We start from the raw sequence: 20,959 nt of genomic DNA on the forward strand, positions 1-20,959 counted from the left end.
TTATTTACAGTTGGATGTCGTCGGCATATAGATGGTAGTTGCAGGAGTGAATCACTGAAGAAATATCGTTAATGTGAGAAGAGTAATGGACCAAGGATGGAGCCTTGGGGAACTCCAGAGCGCACGTTTTTCCATGATGACTTTTCCGACCCACAAATGACTTGTTGACTTCTGTTTTTGAGGTAGCTGTCGAACCAGTGTATTGCGCTGTTTGAGAAATTCAGCTCCTTCATTTTAATTAGTAATATCTCAAAGTCAACTGTATCAAAAGCCTTGCTAAAGTCAAGCAGCGTTAGGATGGTAGCTTCACGTCTGTCCATAGCGTGTTTAATGTCATCAGTTACTTTGATTAATGTAGTTACTGTACTATGGTGCTTTCGAAAGCTTGACTGATATTTGTCGTGGATGTTATGAGTTTTGAGGTAATCGGTCAGCTGTTCATGGACGATGTATTCTAGGGCTTTAGATATTGCAGGTAGTATTCTGAACGGCCTGTAGTCACCTGGCGACTTAGGGTTGTCAGTCTTGGGTATAGGTTGAATTAAACTTTGCTTCCACTGAGTAGGATATGTACTACTGGCAAGAGACAGGTTGAAGATGTCTGTGATAACTGGAGTAATAGTGTCTACGACGTTCTTAATCATGCCAATGCTCACTCCATCATTTCCTAATGCCTCGGAAGAGATTCTCATAATTGCCTTGTGTACTGTGCTGGTAGTGACATGTTTTAGGAAAAACTTGTCTCTCGAGAGATTGATATCTTGGGGCTGGTAATTTGTCGCTGCGTGGCAGTTTACAGCTGTTGAGAAGAAATCATTTAATTCTTCTGCAGACGCTTGATAAACAGCGTCAGATCTTCGCTTCCCTATACCGAAACTGCGCAGCTTTTTCCACAGTGCAGCAGGTTTTGATATGCCGCATACGACAGAGCGGGCATGTCTGATTTTGGCATTCCTCACGCTTAGCTTGGTTCTATTTCGGAGTTTCCTATAAGCTTCGTACGCCTCGGGAGTTGGGTTACGCTTGAAGGCCCTATGTGCAGCATCACGTTTATTCATTAACTGGGGTAATGCAGTGGTGAGCCACGGAGCGGGAGCTCTCTCTACCTTGACAGTGCGTTGAGGAGCATGTTTATCATACAGTGCAATACTTTTGCGACATAATTCCCGATTTTTTCCGTCTAGAGTCGGTTCATTGCTTATATCATGCCAAGGGATGTCTGAGCAATCCTTTTGAAGAGCGTCATGGTTAACATTTTTTAGGTTTCTGTAGGTTACCAGGTGAGGTTTTTCTTTGGTAGTATGCACTGAGTAATTTAAGAATATCACGTCATGAGCAGAGAGTCCCGGAGCGGATGTCTGATTGGCGCGAATTATTTTATCTGGTTGCTTTGTTGCTATTATATCTATGAGTGTATGGCTGTGTGGCGTGTGATGAGTTGGGTCCAGCGGTGTTAAACTCATATCATTGGAGTGGAACAGTCTCCTTAGTTTCTCTGCAGAGGGAGATTTTAACTGTAAGTCGATGTTTGTGTCGCCCATAATGATTGTGTGTTCATACAGTGTCACGAGCGAGGACAGAGCAGACTGAAAGGAGGACATAGCATCGACGTTTGGAGGCTTATAGATTACTCCAAATAGCAGTTTCTGATTTGATGTATTTATTTCGAAAAACAAGAATTCTGCTTCTCCTTTGCCCTTTGCATCCCATGTGCATAGTATAGTAGGTCTCAGATCAGAGCGAACATAGGCACCCACACCACCCCCGCGTCGTGTTTCACGATCTGCCCTTAGGAGAGAGTAACCAGTGATTCGGATAGCGTCGGAAGAAATGTTTGGTTTCAACCAAGTTTTAGAGACGAGGATAATATGGACCAGCGATTGGCAGAACAGGTCACAGAACTGGACGAAGTGAGCCGTTAGCGACTGAGCGTTCGCGTGGGCCACAAAGAGCCCGCCGCCGGAACCGGTCCGTCCCATTGTGGCCACCTGTAGGACCGAGCGCGCTCCGTTTACCTGCTGGCCGGAAGAGGGACAAAAGCTGGATTTTGCGGGGGAAGACGTATTTACAGGTGTGTCCAAGGTCGTGACTGACTCAAGCGTCTGTGGGCTTAAGGTGAAAGACAAGCTGGAGGTATCGGAGAAGGGAGCGAAAAGAAAGATGGAAAGATAATAGTAGTAGTAGTGGTAGTGACGAGGATAAAAATAACAGATATAGAAAGCCGGTTTTAAGGAGATTCCCGTTAATTTAGAATGTTAATTCCCGTTTGACTGACAATAAGCATATACATGAGCACTTATGATAGACAAATAAAGAAGCAATATTTATGTGAAACAATTGACTGATTTTAAATAGAGTACTTATGGTACTTATAGAAATAACGAAGCAATATTTACGTATAAAAATGAAAAGAAAGAATAAAAATTAACTTATATTAGACAGAGTACGATATGAGACTTTGTGTCTCGTGAGATTTCGCTCAGTCTTTCAGTTCGGACATGTTCGTCACCGTTTTCCTCCCTCCTTCCGTCTTGACTATGATCCTGCCATCCTGGGTCCATACATTTTGAAGGCCGAACTGTGTAATCGCAGTGTTCAAAACTTTTAGTCTTTCGCGCGTCAGATCTTCCCTCAGGGTAAGCCGGCCGCGGTGGTCTAGCGGTTCTAGGCGCGCAGTCCGGAACCGCGCGACTGCTACGGTCGCAGGTTCGAATCCTGCCTCGGGCATGGATGTGTGTGATGTCCTTAGGTTAGTTAGGTTTAAGTAGTTCTAAGTTCTAGGGGACTGATGACCTCAGCAGTTAAGTCCCATAGTGCTCAGAGCCATTTGAACCATTTTTGAACCCTCAGGGTGACCCCACTCTTGGCGAGTTTTCTTTTCTGAGCAAACACTTCAGCTCTTTTCCGGTATGACACAAATTTAATTATTATGGGCCTGGGTTTCATGGCACCTGGTATCCTGCGCCCAACACGGTGGCTTCTGTCAATATCGGCCTCGCAAAGTTTTTCACGCACGAGGCTAATGGCCAGGTCGTCGGTGTTTTCACGATCGTTTTCAGCTACCCCGGACAAGCGCAAGCTGTTCCTTCGCTGATACTGCTCAATTTCATCGGTGGCCGCAGACAGTTTAGCTTCTAGGTCGGCGGCTTTTTTCTCTTGTGCGGCCAGGGACTTTTTAAGAGACTGGATTTCGGTGCTGTTGCACCCGACAGACTCTTGCAGTTTGTCCATGACCGCGGCCGTCACAGAGTCCGTGATGGACTGCACGATTACGTCTAGCGTGTCTTTGATGTGCAGCGCCGCACTCACCTGGGACCGGACGCCCATCATATCTTGTTCGAACATCAGCAGAAGTCGCAGCATGGTGCATGAGAATAATCAGTATTGTGAGGTATCAGTAGGCTATCAATGTGACTGACTGATAAGTGTGATAAATTCCCTCAACAAATGTATGCGATTATTAATACGTAATCTGCGGTAAATCAGAGAAAGTTGATGGTACGATTCAGACATTCAACTAATACTATTATTTCAACATGTAATACCAATCACGCAAAATCTCCCTGTGAATTCAGCCAATCATCATATTGACACTGCTCGTTGAAGGTACCCGTTTGATAAAACATATGTTTTGCTGTGTGATGGAGCATGTAGAAATGTAGAAATTAGCCTATGAAGTGGGAGACACTCAAATGTCTGCCCCATGCGATTATCACATCTTCCGTTCCTTGAAGGGTTGGCGACATGATACGGTAAATAAAACGCGCATACAAAACATCAGTTTGTTCTAGGGAAGCTTCTCCGTAACATTAGTCGGAACTAGCGGACCAGAATGGCAACACATATTTTCAGGACATCACTACCCGATGAGACAATCACCTAGACAAACATTAGTCGGAAGTGGCGGACAACAACAGTAAAATTTATTCCCAGGCCATCACCACCCGATAAAATATACATCCATCCAAAAACCAATTGGTACTGTGTAGTTTGGGTTCAGAGCTTGAATTAAGTGCGGAAACAACATCAGCTGACTGCGATACAATTTTAAGTTTCAATGTAAAGCCATATACGAGGGCTTTTTGGAAGGTAAGGAATGATAGGTCGCGAAATGGAAACCACAGTGAAGAATCAAAACTGTTTCATTTGCAACAGTTAGTTACAACTTCAAGATACTTATCTCCATAGTTGCTGATCCCAACTAGACGTTTGTCGTACCGTTGTACCAACTTTCCAATACCTTCGTAATACAAGGCAGCCGCCAGTACTTTCCGCCAATTCTCTACACTGGCCTATAGCTCATTGTCTGTGCCAAAATGTTGTCTTCATAGCCAGCGGTTCATGCGAGCAGAAATGAAACTCAGAGGGAGAAAATTACGGGCTTTATTGAGGGTAATTAAGCATTTCGAAATGAAAACGATGCAGGAGCTCGCTTCATTGCCCCTGCAGAATGCAACTGTGAATTGTCTTGAAGAGGAAACCGCACGACAGTAGTATAACGTTGGCTGCATAACTTCAGGCGAAATCTCTCACGAGGTCCTCGCACTTGGCGGGAGACACTATTTTTCTATGTACCTTTATGTTCTCCTTGTGTGCTCAGAACTAAAAACAACGACGTAACGTGATCGACGCACATACTAGAGACACTGCCCTATACACCTGTGCAGAACTTCATCGGATTTTCGCTGCGGTTTCCATTTTGCGACCGATCGTTCCTTACTTTCCTAATTACCCTCGTATATTCGGGTTTATTTTTCTTGTTCTAATATAATACATTTGATTTCAGCACTATAAAGTCTTATTCTCAAATGAAGTATACTACAATGAAGCGCCAAAGGAACTGGTATAGGAATGCGTATCCAAATACAGAGATATGTAAACAGACAGAATACGGCGCTTGCGGTCGCCAACGCCTGTGTAAGACAACAAGTGTCTGGCGCAATTTTAAATCGTTTACTGTTGCTACAATGGCAAATTATCAAGATTTAATTGAGTTTGAACGTGGTCCTACAGTCGACGCACGGGCGATGGGACACAGCATCTCCGAGGTAGCGATGGAGTCGGGATTTTCCCGTACGGCCATTTCACGAGTGTATCTTACATATCAGGAATTCGGTAAAACATCAGATCTCCGACATCGCTGCGGCAGAGAAAAGATCCTGCAAGTACGGGACCAGCGACGACTGAAGAGAATCGTTCAGCGTGAACCCTTTCGAAAATTGCTAGAGATTTCAACGCTGGTCAGTCAACAAGTATGAGCGTGCGAACCATTCGGCGAAACTTTATCGACATGGGCTTTCAGAGCCAAAGGTCCACTCGTGTACCGTTGATGACTGCACGACTCAAAGGTTTGCGCCTCGCCAGGGCCCGTCGGCCTCAGCATTAGATTGTTGATGACTGGAAACATATTGCCTCGACGGACGAGTCTCGTTTCAAATTGTATCGAGCGGATAGATGTGCACGGGTTTGGAGACAACCTCATGAATCCATGGACCCTGCATGTCATCAGCGGACTGTTCAAGCTGATGGAGGTTCTGTAATGGTGTGGGGGTGTGCAGTTGGGGTGATATGGGACCCCTTTTACTTTTAGATACGAGTGTGAAAGGTGACATGTACGTGAACATTCTGCCTGATCACCTACATCTATTCATGTATATTGGGCAATTCCAGGAGAGCAGTGCGACACCTTCACACCCTCGTGTTCTTACAGATTTATGGACAGCCCTGCAGGATTCATAATGACAATTCCCTCCAGCACAACTTCAGACATTAGTCGAGTCCATGCTTCGTCACGTTGTGGCACTTCTGTGTGCTAGCGGGGGACCCTACACGATATTACGCAGGGGTACATATGTAATATTTTGTTCTGATGTAAAGTAGTCACTGGTGTGTCTAAACGTGGCTACCATCAGGCAAATGTTCTTTTTTGTTCGATGGAGGTATATCTTCTGTGGAAGTTGAATTTCGCCGGAGCCATAGTACGTTCGATGTTTGGTGGTCCACAGGAAGACGGGTAGATGGCGATGAGCTACCTTTCAAATGAGTTAATTTAGGAAAATATAGTTAATTCCCATTGTCACTTTAGTGTGTCGTCATCCACCGTAGACTTCACTAATAAGCCTTTGTAGTTTGGATTTCCACACTCCCAGGGTATCCCAGACAGTCTCCGTTTCTAGTGCTCTCTGGGATAGTGTCCAGAGTAATGTCTGGTGTTGATCGATTGGGATTTATTTTTCAATCTTAGATCTATATGTTCGACACTGCGTTCTTACGGCCGTGCCTTTCTCAGTCGACCTTGGAATAACTCCTGACGTTAGTGGGGACATGAGGTTAACGGTTCCAGCACTATTTTTCACTTGTTAGTCATTTAGCAACTCAACTGTAGCGACATGTTTTTGTTGTTTAAGTGTGCGAATTAACTCGTCTACATGTTTTTGATCATTTTATCTCTGTTTGGTTTGTCTCATCTATTAGTTTAATAGCAGTAACAATAACGTGTTTCTTGTGGAGGGAAGAGTGACATTAAAGACTACATGAAACCAACTAATCATAGGAATGCTGTTAGTGCTACTGCTTCGTCAAACAAAAGTAACACTTTTACAGCGATATATGGGAATAACAGCGATCTGGATTGTGCTCCTAAAGGTGCTACGGTTTCATACCACACTGCTAGACATAAATAGCATTTCTGAAAAAAAAATTGTTTCTTGTGAAAAATACAACGGAAAAATGAAATTACTGTTTCAGTAAACTACTTCAAAAATGATTCAAATGGCTCTGAGCAATATGGAACTTAACATCTGACGTCATCAATCCCCTAGGACTTAGAACTACTTAAATTTAACTAACCTGAGGACATCACACAAATCCATGCCTGAGGCAGGATTCGAACCTGCGACAGTAGCGGTCACGCGGTTCCAGACTGAAGCGCCTTGAACGAATCGGCCACACCGGCCGGCAAACTACTTCAACTAATTTACAAAATGTCTTGTGGGCACTTATGCAATTTAGGGGGTACATGCGCTGATCACGAGAAAAGTACCTATTTTTGAAGGAAACACGTATTTCGAAGATATAAGATATAAGATATATGCACGGAATACGAAAAAAAAAATTATTACTTAAATTGTGAGTTACAGTCATATCTGATGCGCTTGTCACCAAAAAGTACTTATTTTCATATGGATGCAAAAAAAATCAATTAACTGTTTCAAAAAATTGTTTTATCAAAAATGATGTATTGCATATCTATGCACGGAATTTCAAAAACATTTTTTTGCCAAAAAGATGGAATTAATAACCAAATTTTCTCAAAACATCATATTTGTTTATTTTGCACAGATATAAATTAAAACTCGAGTCACAGATTAGATAAAAACAGCTACCTCAAGTTAATTTGCAGCATTACGATAGATTTTTCGAACATGCTCAATGAATTTGTGGAATGGATTTGCTTTATCTCAACGTCATAAACACCAAAGACCCATTGCTCCCCCACCGTATGACCTCGAAGGTAGTTTCTCCTGACGAAGCAGCTCTCGTCTGTTTTAACAGTATGGCCAGGACCGCCCAAAACTATTGGCTCAATTAAGAAATATTCATGGCAGACACACCTACAAAATTGACACCAACCGACCACAGTGTGCTCACTGCAAATTTTGTGCACTCTGAGGTGGATAAAGGATTGCTGTTATCTTCTGTCTCTACTTTTTGCTGAGTATGTGTCATTTAGCGTAGTGCAAAACGATTGCTTATGTATTTCTTTAACTATTTTGAAATACCTGTTAGCTCTTTAATTGGAAACTTTAAATACGGGTGTGTTCAACCGCAGTTGGGGAGAGCAAAGAGTGTTGTGTATATTAAAGAAAAAACTGTCTTCTCAAGATGTGATTGAAACCAAAGGTGACAACGGCAACAGTTTCCTGTTACTTAATAAGTCAGAATTTACTAAAAAATGTTCACATTCCTAATCCCTGTGGTGTTCCCTGAGCTGGCTAATGATCTCACAATAAGATATGCCATAGAAGTGAGGAACCTTATTAAAACCTGCAAATCCATATTCAGTGATAGCGATGGCAGCAACCTGACAAACACTAACCCAATGGCGCCTAGGTTATTTACCTTAGCTTCACAAAGAAGATGTTACAATATGATCAATAGTGTCTTCAGTTCCAGCACATTGCCATAAATTAGCGAAAGAGTTAGATTCACTGATTAAAACAAATACTAAATTTGAAACAAAATTTGGAATACGGAATTCAGTTGGCTTAGTGAAAAAAATCAAAAGACGTACCCATTCCTACTAGTGTAAAACTTGTCTCGCAATTGGAAATTTTAACAGAAGGATATTGTAAAACGAAAACAAATACAATGAAAACAGAGAATATAAGGGCGGCAACTGAAAGAAACTTGAAGCAAATTATTTCCAATTTCAGCAGGCTCTGGACAGTTAGATGGGTTAGCATTGGGGTCCCCACAGAGTCCCTCATTAGCTGAAATGTTCATGGATAATTCTGAGCTAACTTTTCTACATAAATAGCGTATAATTTCTTAATATAATACCATGTTTTACTAGGTATGTGGATGATGTACTGCGCTTTTGGACAGGTACCATCAGACAATTAAAAAAATTTTTCAACATTTGAATCCACACCACAGTAAAATCAATTCTACAGCGGAGTTGCTAGGAGGCATTATCAACTTCTTACACCTCACCATTGACATCAGTAAGCAACAGCATTTATTGAAGGTATACAGGAAAGTAACCTCAGAAGACACAATAATACCAGACAGGTCCCAGCATCCCATGACACACAGACATGTAGCCTTCCACTCCATGGTGCACCGCCTACTACCTATTCCACAAATCACATCGGGTTTAGAAAATTAATTGAAAATAATGAAAAAAATAGCATACAGCAACGGTTATACCCCTACACTTATTCACAACATAATCTGCAGAAAGATGAGACAGACGATATCAACGCTCCTTTATCCACCTCACACAGCACAGAACCACACTGATAACAAACGGTCCTCCATGCTACATGTGTGTAGGACATCGCAGATTCTTACCAGAAAACTAAAATACAAGAAATATGCTCCAGATTTTAACACTAGGAATACTGTTGCCCATTTTCAGTTCGACAGTAAAGATAAGGTCCGACCTTTAGAACAGAGTGGAATTTATAGAATTTCCTGTAATCTGTTCGTCAAATTATGCATAGGTCGGTCAGGTAGGCTTATACCTGCTAGACTGACTGAGCACGAAAGGAGTTGGAGAGTGAAAAAGGAAGATTACACAATTGCTGAATATGCTGTGAATGAATAGCATTCATACGATGTGAAACGTGATGTTCGTCATACAGGAACTAAAGGCTGAAACAAACATTATTTGAAATTCTGGTGATTAATAAACACCACTCAAGTAATCCTGACCTGGTCCTTAAGGACCAAATACAGTTCCATTAGTCACCTTTATTATAGAGGCAGCCAGTTATTATTTATCTCACTATTAAATAAGTTTGTTATAACAGTTCTATATCCAAATTCGACAGACCTCTCTCTTCCTCCTCCTCCCCCCCCTCCACCCCCCCCCCAATCACCCTTTTATTCACTCTGTCACATTCACCAATTTATCAATATAATATAGTAGCCTCAGCTATCACTCACTTGTAGAAAATTTTCGGCTTATACACTTATATAGTTAATATTAGAATATACTGTAATGTATTTGTTCAGTCTGCTTTGATATTACATTACGCTTGTATCGATATACTCATGAAATTTCACAAGCTTTTCTACGGCAATATTTGTACTGCTGTGTCTTCCCGCTGAAATTTGGACTATCTGTTTCGTATTAAGTTATGTAAAGATGGTCTAAGAAGACGAAAGCCGGTTCTTAACGAACTAATAAATATTATTGTGGAACTTAAATACGTTTTATGTAAGTTGTTATCGTTTCCTTTTACATGTAAATTACGCATAGTCTACGTTACATGGCCGCGCGGGATTAGCCGAGCGGTCTAGGGTCGCTGCAGTCATAGACTGTGCGGCTGGTCCCGATGGAGGTTCGGGTCCTCCCTCGGGCATGATTGTGTGTGTTTGTCCTTAGGATAATTTAGGTTAAGTAGTGTGTAAGCTTAGGGACTGATGACCTTAGCACTTAAGTCCCATAAGATTTCACACACATTTAAACATACGTTACATGGAATATAACATATTTACTGGATATATTGAATGCGTTTGCATTACAGCAAAAATGTTAATGATGTACAAATCATACAAAATCAGTAGCTAGTACAGCAATGCTTTTACGTTGCTAGGTATGTGTGGGACTTTCATATACATTCAAAACTCCTCTCTCCCGTTTATTTTTCCCTTCTCCTCCCCCCTTCTCAATCTAACCTCGCTTAAAATGAATGAGTAAATTGGATGGTATCACTGGTATACGGGATAGAGTTCTCCAGCTGTTGTATCTCTGGCGACAGTAGCGTCAGTCACAGTGTATAATATAGTTTTCATCTGTCAGTGGTTCGGATTACAAAGTTTCGGGCGATTCAGAGATCCCCTTAAAGTACTGTAACCACAATCCTAAAAAGAAACGCAAACACAACTTTCCTGCTGTCGGTAAAACCGACGGCGAGGAAGAATCCAAGATGGCACGATGTTGTGTTTACAATACTTACTTGAAAAGTAACGAAACGAAAAGAATATAATACATGGTAGAAAGAAACACGATTTATATACCCTCCTCTCGTAGTTGAAACTGTCTGTAAGAATGAAATAGAAGTAGTACTTTCTCACAGCTCATTTTCCTTCTAGCATTCGGTTTTAACATAAAATCTGTACACCACCGTTTAAAAAAATTGATAGCCCTGGACTGTGTGAATGTTTTTAAAGTATCGCATAAAATTTTCAAGTAAGCCAGCCAAATCAGTTTTCGATGTTATTTGTAAATTGAAAATTAATGTTAAGGACTATGGAACAAGACTGCTGAGGTCATCGGTCCCTAGGCTTACACACTAATTAAACTAACTTAAAGTAGCTTACGTTAAGGACAGGACACACACCCGTGCACGAGGGATCACTCGAACCTCCACCGGGGGCGTCCGTGCGAACCGTGACAAGACGCCTTGGACCGAACGGCTATCCCGAGCGTTGAAATTATTTGTAGCAGAGTTGAACAACACTGTACAGATTATTACCTACATCGTTTATCGCTGATTACACGCTGTGTAGTTTGTGGCAGACAAAGTCAGTCACAGCTTGACGTGAACTTGTCCAAGGTTAAAACTGCTAGTACTAGATTGTGACTGCATAGTTTATTGGGAGTCTGTTGTGGTGAGTAAACAGTTTTAGCGGAGAGGGAGCAGGTGCGCTTTATTGCGAGGCGTGGAATCGTTCCACCGTGTCACACTACCGCGGAATGAGAGGCCGTGGCGCGGGCGCTTTAGGCTGCGGGCGACCCTACGGACTTGATAAGGCGGAGCGCGCACCGGCTGGGGCCCGCATCGCAGCCTTTAATATCTCATCAACGTGGCACCGGCGAACAGCCGCAAACAATCCCTAGGGTAAGTAACGCCGCGCCAGCTCACGGCTCGTGCTACAGGTACGCCAGGCTGAGAGCCCGCACATTAAGCCGCGCTGCTGCCGCCCTAAGCAACTAAGACGGCCGTCAACCTCCCGACAGTAACCTGACAGCCGGTTAAGGCTATTACTTCGGTCCACTAAACATGGGTCGCTTTACATGGAGCGACGACCGAAGGAGCATTTCTTCATTGGAGCTGGTATAGGAACACGTTTTGAAAAATTCTCCTTTGAGCAAAATACGGTTGTATTTTACCTACGCAGTATCATATTGACTCTTTTGCTGTTATGCAACGAACGAATGTTTATGGAGAGCGCTATAGGTATCATGCCATTATGCCCACGTTGGCAGTTCTGATACTGTAACAAAACAACTGTACCCATCTGAAGCCTGGCATAAAGCCGCGTTACCGATAACGCTATTAACATATAAATTGTTAAACGAAATTTTGACTGCATACACTCTTCATCAGCAATCCTCACAACTTGAATTCTTGTTGTTTCTTTTGAATTATATTCCACCATATTAATTGGGAGTCCTTAAATTTTTTTGTCGAACAAAACATTTTGTGTGTAATGAGTATGGTTTGGAAATTTTTGTTATTATAACCACAAAGTGTTAACATAAATATGTAACTTAATTACGCACGATGTGGTGCCACACTCCAGAAAATCTGAGCATTTTACAGCACCCCTTTCACAATATACAGGGAAGCGAGCCTGACCGAATGTAAAGCGCCTTGCTTATTAACGACGAAGTCTGGTGAGTCGGCCAACCGGAATGCGACCTGTAGGTGGTTTCCCACATCCACCAAGGTAAGTACCTGGCTGGCACACACATCCCACGTAGATACGCGCTGCGCAGACATTTAGACCACGTTGCCACACATTAACATAAATATAAGAGAAAAGGTAAAATAAGAAGAATCAAATGCTGTGGTTCTTATCTCTGTCTTCTGATTTACAGCTGGTATTTTAGTACATCATCTGCTGATAATAATTAATGTTAACTGCTGAGCTTTTGCAACTGAAAAAAGAAATTTAGACCTAAGCTGAAACTACTTGGTCTTATTGTCATTTTGCCTTTCCTTCATAATAATTACTCTTACTGCACTTCTACTATTCATGTGTTAACTTCTTGTATCAACTCTGCTGTGTTAATCTTTCCACTGCTCCAGACGTATTTATACGCTAACCGTTCCAATGCTCCAGGCGTATATACACGACCTGAAATGAAACATACTTACAACGGTTCCCTGCTACAATCGTGTGAATATGTGTAACGTCTAATACCCGGCCAGCGAGTCGGAGATAAATGTTGCGCAAGTATGTGTTCTAACTGTTGGAATATTGGAAATTAGCACTACGAGTTATTGAATCCTCAATTCTTTTTCGAGTCACTAGAGTCATAACTTTACCTAGTTTGTGTGATGTGGTCCCGTTTTACCTAATAAAATGACCCGTCGTTACCATTTGTTTACAAACGATGAGCTGCTGAATCTTCTAAATCAAAGTGACGACCAGGACTTCATATTGCCCAACCCAGCTGATGAAGGTTGTATCCATAGCCATACGCACGAGATTTTATGTAACGTCGTCACCATAAATTTTCAAAATATTAGTGAACCAACAAACTCTAAATCAGTAAACGTAGTTGCAGATTTTGATGCTACCATCGCTTCTTCCTCCTATTCCGAGGAAGAGCCTGAGCATACGTCTGGCAAACCTGCTAAAGGACACAAAATAGATGATTGTAGATGGAAATACTCTTAACGTGACTGTAACATCTATATACACAATGACACGAATTAAGTAATGACCGAATTTAATTACCTAGTTAGTAAAATTTTTGCAATCTATGACGGCATTTATAACGAAATATCCCGAGGAATTGTCTTTGAGGACCAGAGGCCTAAAAATTAGCTGTCCAAGTATGCCTCCCGGTTGACATCTTAGAGATTGTTGTGAGGCTTGTTTTTCTTTCCATTCTTTAAACAAAAGACATTGAACTTCACCATTGTTTTATATTATTTGCACAAGAACCATAAACGTTATGGACTGATGAAGACCGAACAGACTAAGGGCATAGCCACCAAGAATCAACAGTGGATATGTCATAACATTAGGGGAATAAGACCTAGCCTTACAAAAATAAGAGTAAAATAGTTCCTAGAGTAGAAACTTCAATTATATAGAGGAATGCTAAACTTTCCACCACCTTTTAAAAATTGATTTGGCGGATAGAAATTTTTTCCTCGGATTTTAAACCTAGACTCGCGATTTGGGAAAACGCAATAAAATTAACGAAAGAATCTATTGAATTCCGGGAACAAAATATATACAACAAACAACGACAGAACTCAAGCAACCAGTGAGTGTTTGATAACTGGTGAACAATTCAAATTTAGGAAAGTAGTTTTGTATGGATTAAGATTATGAGAGAATTCTGCTTGTAATCAAAATTTGTATTTGCTTTCTGTACTACAACATTTGATACTGTGAACACAAAGAAATTATAGGATGATGACGCAACCGTGTTACCTGACACGCGTTGTGCACTGAACGTATAAAAAAATCTTTGCTCACATCTAGAACCACTGTAGTTCATTAGCAGTTATGATAGGGGGATTGTAACATGCAAGTGCTTTAATGTCGGATTTCTCATGGTGTAGCTGTTAGCTCCAAATACTGCTCAAGTTTTAGAGAACGTTTCTCAACACTTCGTTATTTGCTAAATATCTCGCTGTGTTACAGGATAACGAATACGCTCTCCAATTGGTACTAAGAGATAATTCGTATCTCATTTAATAAAAACAATAGGTTTTTAATTAAGAGAGTTAATAAGAGCTAAAACGTCCCTTAATAGCCATCTAATAGAGCCGGCCGGTATATTTAATGCCTGGGGTTGCAGCATCGGAATCGGTAGAAGTAATGAATTTAATAAGACACACAGGTACCAACATACGTTTCTCTTTATCCAAAGTTCACACAAGGATAGAGCAAGAAAGAAGAGACAAACGATTTTTACACAACAATGCCAGTGACAGATTTGCTGAGTAGTAGTGAGTCTTCGTTGTCACATTTAGAAACAAGGGATGTGGGGTTTCCAGACATTTCGTAGGATATACTAAGGCTGACAGAACACTTAGACTCATAAGGGATACCACGGCGAACTGTAAGGACTGAGAGAAGGTACGAACGAACAAAACAAATGGAAACCTACAGAAATCTGTAGATGACATAGGAGTACCGAGTTATAGGGAGACGACCTCTGCGAATACCTTGGAAAATATAATGTGATTGAGCTGAAACTGTACTAAATGTTAAATCATCGAACGGAAAGACGAAGAGGAATAAATCTTTTTTCGTCCTTTTATTAATTCCTTGACTGTTTGCACCTTTCTCCCAGATGCATGAAAACTTTTATGCATCAGATACGTTCAGCCTATTTCTTACACATTAAAGTAGGTAGGAACTTTTCGTAAATTTCTAACTTTTGCTTGTATACTGAGGCCTTACTGCTAGCTGTAAGTTCATTACCAGATGCATGTCGGGTCACAAGGGCGATAGCACAGCAACGAATTATTGTGAGCTCTCCATGGCTACAGATGCAGTTCAGATAAAACTGTGCGGCGTGATACTCGTGGAGAATACGGCGCTGCAGCTTCTCCAGGTAAAACCACTGGACGATGTCACTGCATTGCAACATTTTTCTCCACGTCACTTGATTTAGTGGTTCGTGTACTTTTTTTCTGGAGATAGAAGGGGCTTGTGAAAGAGTCCACCTACATGCCTTCCCTTTCAACCACAGCAATGTGTGGCAGTTACTTCAGATATGTTGGCTAAAGAAAGGAACAAGTTGGGCAATCGTCTGGATTTTGCACTGCTTCAGATAGTAGGTAAATCGAATATTCTTGGAAAGTAAATGAAAACATGGATAGTAAATTTAATTTTGGTCAAGAAGCTCACATATACCCAACATGCCACACAAAAGTAATTGCAAAATGGTGACAATGATGTTGCAAATCATCCTTTCCCATCGCATCAATTACGGAATCGTACAAATTATTAATAACAAATATTGAACCTAACGGGACAACCACGAGAAATTTGTTGTTTGGGCGGAGACAGATTAAATTCTAAAATAACAACGACAAAATAAAATAGTAGAATAGACAAACCAAAACAACCAATAAAGCACGAAAAACGGTTGGGGGTAAACAGGGAGGAAGATACAAAATTAATGGAGCCAACTGTAACTGATGTTGAAATTACCGCTTCTATATCTACATAACCCCCCCCCCCCCTCATGAACCATGGACCTTGCCGTTGGTGGGAAGGCTTGCGTGCCTCATCGATACAGATAGCCGTACCGTAGGTGCAACCACAACGGAGGGGTATCTGTTGAGAGGCCAGACAAACGTGTGGTTCCTGAAGAGGGGCAGCAGCCTTTTCAGTAGTTGCAGGGGCAACAGTCTGGTTGATTGACTGCTCTGGCCCTGTAACACTAACCAAAGCGGCCTTGCTGTTTTTGTACTGCGAACGGCTCAAAGCAAGGGGGAACTACAGTCGTAATTTTTACCGAGGGTATGCAGCTTTACTGTATGATTAAATGATGATGGCGTCCTCTTGGGTAAAATATTCCGGAGGTAAAATAGTCCCCCATTCGGATCTCCGGGCGGGGACTACTCAAGAGGACGTCGTTATCAGGAGAAAGAAAACTGGCGTTCTACGGATCGGAGCGTGGAATGTCAGATCCCTTAATCGGGCAGGTAGGTTAGAAAATTTAAAAAGGGAAATGGATAGGTTACAGTTAGATATAGTGGGAATTAGTGAAGTTCGGTGGCAGGAGGTTCAAATGGCTCTGAGCACTATGGGACTTAACTACTGAGGTCATCAGTCCCCTAGAACTTATAACTACTTAAACCTAACTAACCTAAGGACATCACACACATCCATGCCCGAGGCAGGATTCGAACCTGCGACCGTAGCGGTCACGCGGTTCCAAACTGAAGCGCTTAGAACCGCACGACCACACCGGGGTGGCAGGAGGAACAAGACTTTTGGTCAGGCGTATACAGGATCATAAATACAAAATCAAATAGGGGTACTGCAGGAGTAACTTTAATAATGAATAGGAAAATAGGAGTGCGGGTAAGCTACTACAAACAGCATAGTGAACGCATTGTTGTGGCCAAGATAGACACGAAGCCAGTACCTATTACAGTAGTACAAGTTTATATGCCAACTAACTCTGCAGATGAGGAATTGAATAAATGTATGATGAGATAAAAGAAATTATTCAGGTAGTGAAGGGAGACGAAAATTTAATAGTCATGGGTGACTGGAATTCCACAGTGGAAAAGGAAGAGAAGGAAACGTAGTAGGTGAATATGGATTGGGGCTAAGAAATGAAAGAGGAAGCCGCCTGGTAGAATTTTGCACAGAGCATAACTTAATCATAGCTAACACTTGGTTCAAGAATCATGAAAGAAGGTTGTATACATGGAAGAACCCTGGAGATTCTAAAAGGTTTCATATAGATTATATAATGGTAAGACAGCGATTTAGGAACCAGATTTTAAATTGTAAGACATTTCCAGAGGCAGATGTGGACCCTGACCACAATCTATTGGTTATGAACTATAGATTAAAACTGAAGAAATTGCAAAAAGGTGAGAATTTAAGGAGATGGGACCTGGATAAACTGAAAGAACCAGAGGTTGTAGAGAGTTTCAGGGAGAGCATAAGTGAACAATTGACAGGAAGGGGGGAAAGAAACACAGTAGAAGAAGAGTGGGTAGCTTTGAGGAATGAAATAGTGAAGGCAGCAGAGGATCAAGTAGGTATAAAAGACGCGGGCTAGTAGAAATCCTTGGGTAACAGAAGAGATACAGAATTTACTTGATGAAAGGAGAAAATACAAAAATGCAGTAAGTGAAGCTGGTAAAAAGGAATACAAACGTCTCAAAAATGAGATCTACAGGAAGTGCAAAATGGCTAAGCAGGGATGGCTAGAGGACAAATGTAAAGTAGTAAAGGCTTATCTCAAGAGGGGTAAGATAGATACTGCCTACAGGAAAATTAAAGAGAACTTTGGAGAAAAGAGAACAACTCGCATGAATATCAAGAGCTCAGATGGAAACCCACTTCTAAGCAAAGAAGGGAAAGCAGAAAGGTGGAAGGAGTATATAGAGGGTCTATACAGGGGCGATGTTCTTGAAGACAATATTATGGAAATGGAAGAGGAGGTAGATGAAGATGAAATGGGAGATATGATACTGCGTGAAGAGTTTGACAGAGCACTGAAAGACCTAAGTCGAAACAAAGCCCCGGGAGTAGACAAAATTCCATTAGAACTGCTGATAGCCTTGGGGGAGCCAGGCCTAACATAACTCTATCATCTGGTGAGTAAGATATATGAGACAGGCGAAATTCCCTCAGACTTCAAGAAGAATGTAGTAATTCTAATCCCAAAGAAAGCAGGTGTTGACAGATTTGAAAATTACCGGTCAGTTTAATAAGTCACAGCTGCAAAATACTAACACGAATTGTTTACAGACGAATGGAAAAACTGGTAGAAGCTGGCCTCGGGGAAGATCAGTTTGGATTCCGTAGAAATGATGGAACACGTGAGGCAATACTGACGCTACGACTTATCTTAGAAGCTACATTAAGGAAACGCAAACATACGTTCCTAGCATTTGAAGACTTAGAGAAGGCGTTTGATAATGTTGACTGGAATACTCTCTTTCAAATTCTGAAGGTGGCAGGGGTAAAATACAGGGAGCGAAAGGCTATTTACAATTTGTACAGAAACCAGATGGCACTTATTAGAGTCGAGGGGTATGAAAGGGAAGCAGTGATTGGGAAGGGAGTGAGACAGGGTTGTAGCCTCTCCCCGATGCTATTCAATCTGTATATCTAGCAACCAGTAAAGGAAACAAAAGAAAAGTTCGGAGTAGGTATTAAAATCCATGGAGAAGAAATAAAAACTTTGAGGTTTGCCGATGACATTGTAATTCTGTCAGAGACAGCAAAGGACTTGGAAGAGCAGTTGAACGGAATGGACAGTGTCTTGAAAGGAGGGTATAAGATGAACATCAACAAAAGCAAAACGAGGATAACGGAATGTAGTCGAATTAAGTCGGGTGATGCTGAGGGAATTAGGTTAGGAAATGAGACACTGAATGTAGTAATGGTGTTTTGCTATTTGGGGAGCATAATAACTGATGATGGTCGAAGTAGAGAGGATATAAAATGTAGACTGGCAATGGCAAGGAAACTGTTTCTGAAGAAGAGAAATTTGTTAACATCGAGTATAGATTTAAGTGTCAGGAAGTCGTTTCTGAAAGTATTTGTATGGAGTTTAGCCATGTATGGAAGTGAAGCATGGACGATAAATAGTTTGGACAAGAAGAGAATAGAAGCTTTAGAAATGTGTTGCTACAGAAGAATGCTGAAGATTAGATGGGTAGATCACATAATTAATGAGGAGGTATTAAACAGAATTGGAGAGACGAGGAGTTTGTGGCACAACCTGACTAGAAGAAGCGATCGGTTGGTAGGACATGTTCTGAGGCATCAAGGGATCACCAATTTGGTACTGGAGGGCAGCGTGGAGGGTAAAAATCGTTGAGGGTGACCAAGAGATAAGTACACTAAGCAGATTCAGAAGGATGTAGGCTGCAGTAGGTACTGGTAGATGAAGAAACTTGGCACAGGATAGAGTAGCATCGAGAGCTGCATCAAACCAATCTTAGGATTGAAGACCACAAGAACAACAACAACATATCTATATACATACTTGGCAAACCACTGTATGGTGCGTCGCCGAACGTACCTTATACCACTATTATTCATTCCTTTTCCTGTTCCACTCGCAAGCATCGAGGGAGAAACGACTTTATTATATACTATCTTACGAGCCGTAATTTCTCTTATCATTGTGGTTCTTAGGCGAAACGAACGTTGGAGACAGTGGCGTTGTCATGCAATCAGCTTCAAATGCCGATTCTCTAAATTCTCCCAATAGTTTTTCTCAGAAAGAAAATCACATTTCCTCCATGCACTCCGACTGGAGGTCCTAAGCATCTACTCAATACTTGCGTGTTGGTCGAACCTAGCAGTATAAACTCTAGTAGTCCGCCTCAGAACTTCTTCGATGTCTTCCTTTACTGCCACAAGAACGGGCTGCCAAACACCCTACCAGCACTCAAAAATGAGTCGGACTAGTATCCTAAACGCATTATCCTTTGCAGATAAACCATATTTTCTTAAAATTCTCCAAATAAGCCGTTGTCGACCATTCGCTTTCGGTACTGCAGTCCTTACACTCTAGTTCATTTCCTTATTGCTCTGCAACGTTACGCCTAGATAGTTAACAGGCGTGACTGTCTCACGTAGCAAACGTTTAATGCTGTATTCCACAGTTACAGTTTTTTTCCCATCCACCTGCATTAACTTACATTGTTCTACAGTTAGAAGTAGTTGCCATTAATCATACCGGCTGGAAATTTTGTTTAAGTCATCTTGTATCCTCCTACAGTCACTCAACGTCGACACCTTCCTCTATAACGCAGGATATTCAAGGAACAGCTGCAAATGGCTGCTCACCCTTCACATCATTTACGTATATAGAGAACAATAACGGTACTATCACACTTGCCTGGTGCACACCTGACGATATCCTTGGGTGTGATGAACACTCGCCGTCGAGAATAACGTAGTGGGTTCTGTTACTTAAAACTATTCGAGCCACATATCTGGGAACCCACTCTGTATGCTCTCAGCTTCGTCAACAGTATGCAGTGGGGCACCGTGTCACACGCTTTTCGGAAATCGAGGAATTCGAAATCTGCCTGTTGCCTTTTATCCGCAGTTCGTCCTATGTCATGAATTTTGCAAGAGTGATGCTTTCTAAACCGTGCTGAGTTATGGATAGAAGGTTTTCTAGATTTATTATATTAAAACTGAGAATGTGTTCAAGAATTCGGAAGTAGCTTGATGTAAAGAATATTGGTCAGTAATTTTAGGATCCGTGCTTTTACCCCTGTTATATACAGGAGTTACCTGCGCTTTTTTGAAGTCGTTTGGAACATCAAACTGGGAGAAAGATTAGCGATATATTTAGGCTAAGAAGGGCACAATGCCAATGTGAACTCTTTGTAAAACCGAAATGGGTTTCCATGCGGACCTGGCGACTTCTTAGCTTTGAACTCTTTCAGATGTTTCTCTAGACCAGGGGTGTCCTCCACATGAAAGGCAGCGCGATTGATAAACAATAGTATGTCTTTTTACGATTCTACTGCGTGAAAGACTTCTTAAACGCCAGCTTTCAAACTTCAACTTCCTTCTGCTGTCTTCTACT

This window comes from Schistocerca nitens, chromosome 2 (assembly GCF_023898315.1).
Source record: "Schistocerca nitens isolate TAMUIC-IGC-003100 chromosome 2, iqSchNite1.1, whole genome shotgun sequence".
Taxonomy (NCBI): Eukaryota; Metazoa; Arthropoda; class Insecta; order Orthoptera; family Acrididae; genus Schistocerca; species Schistocerca nitens.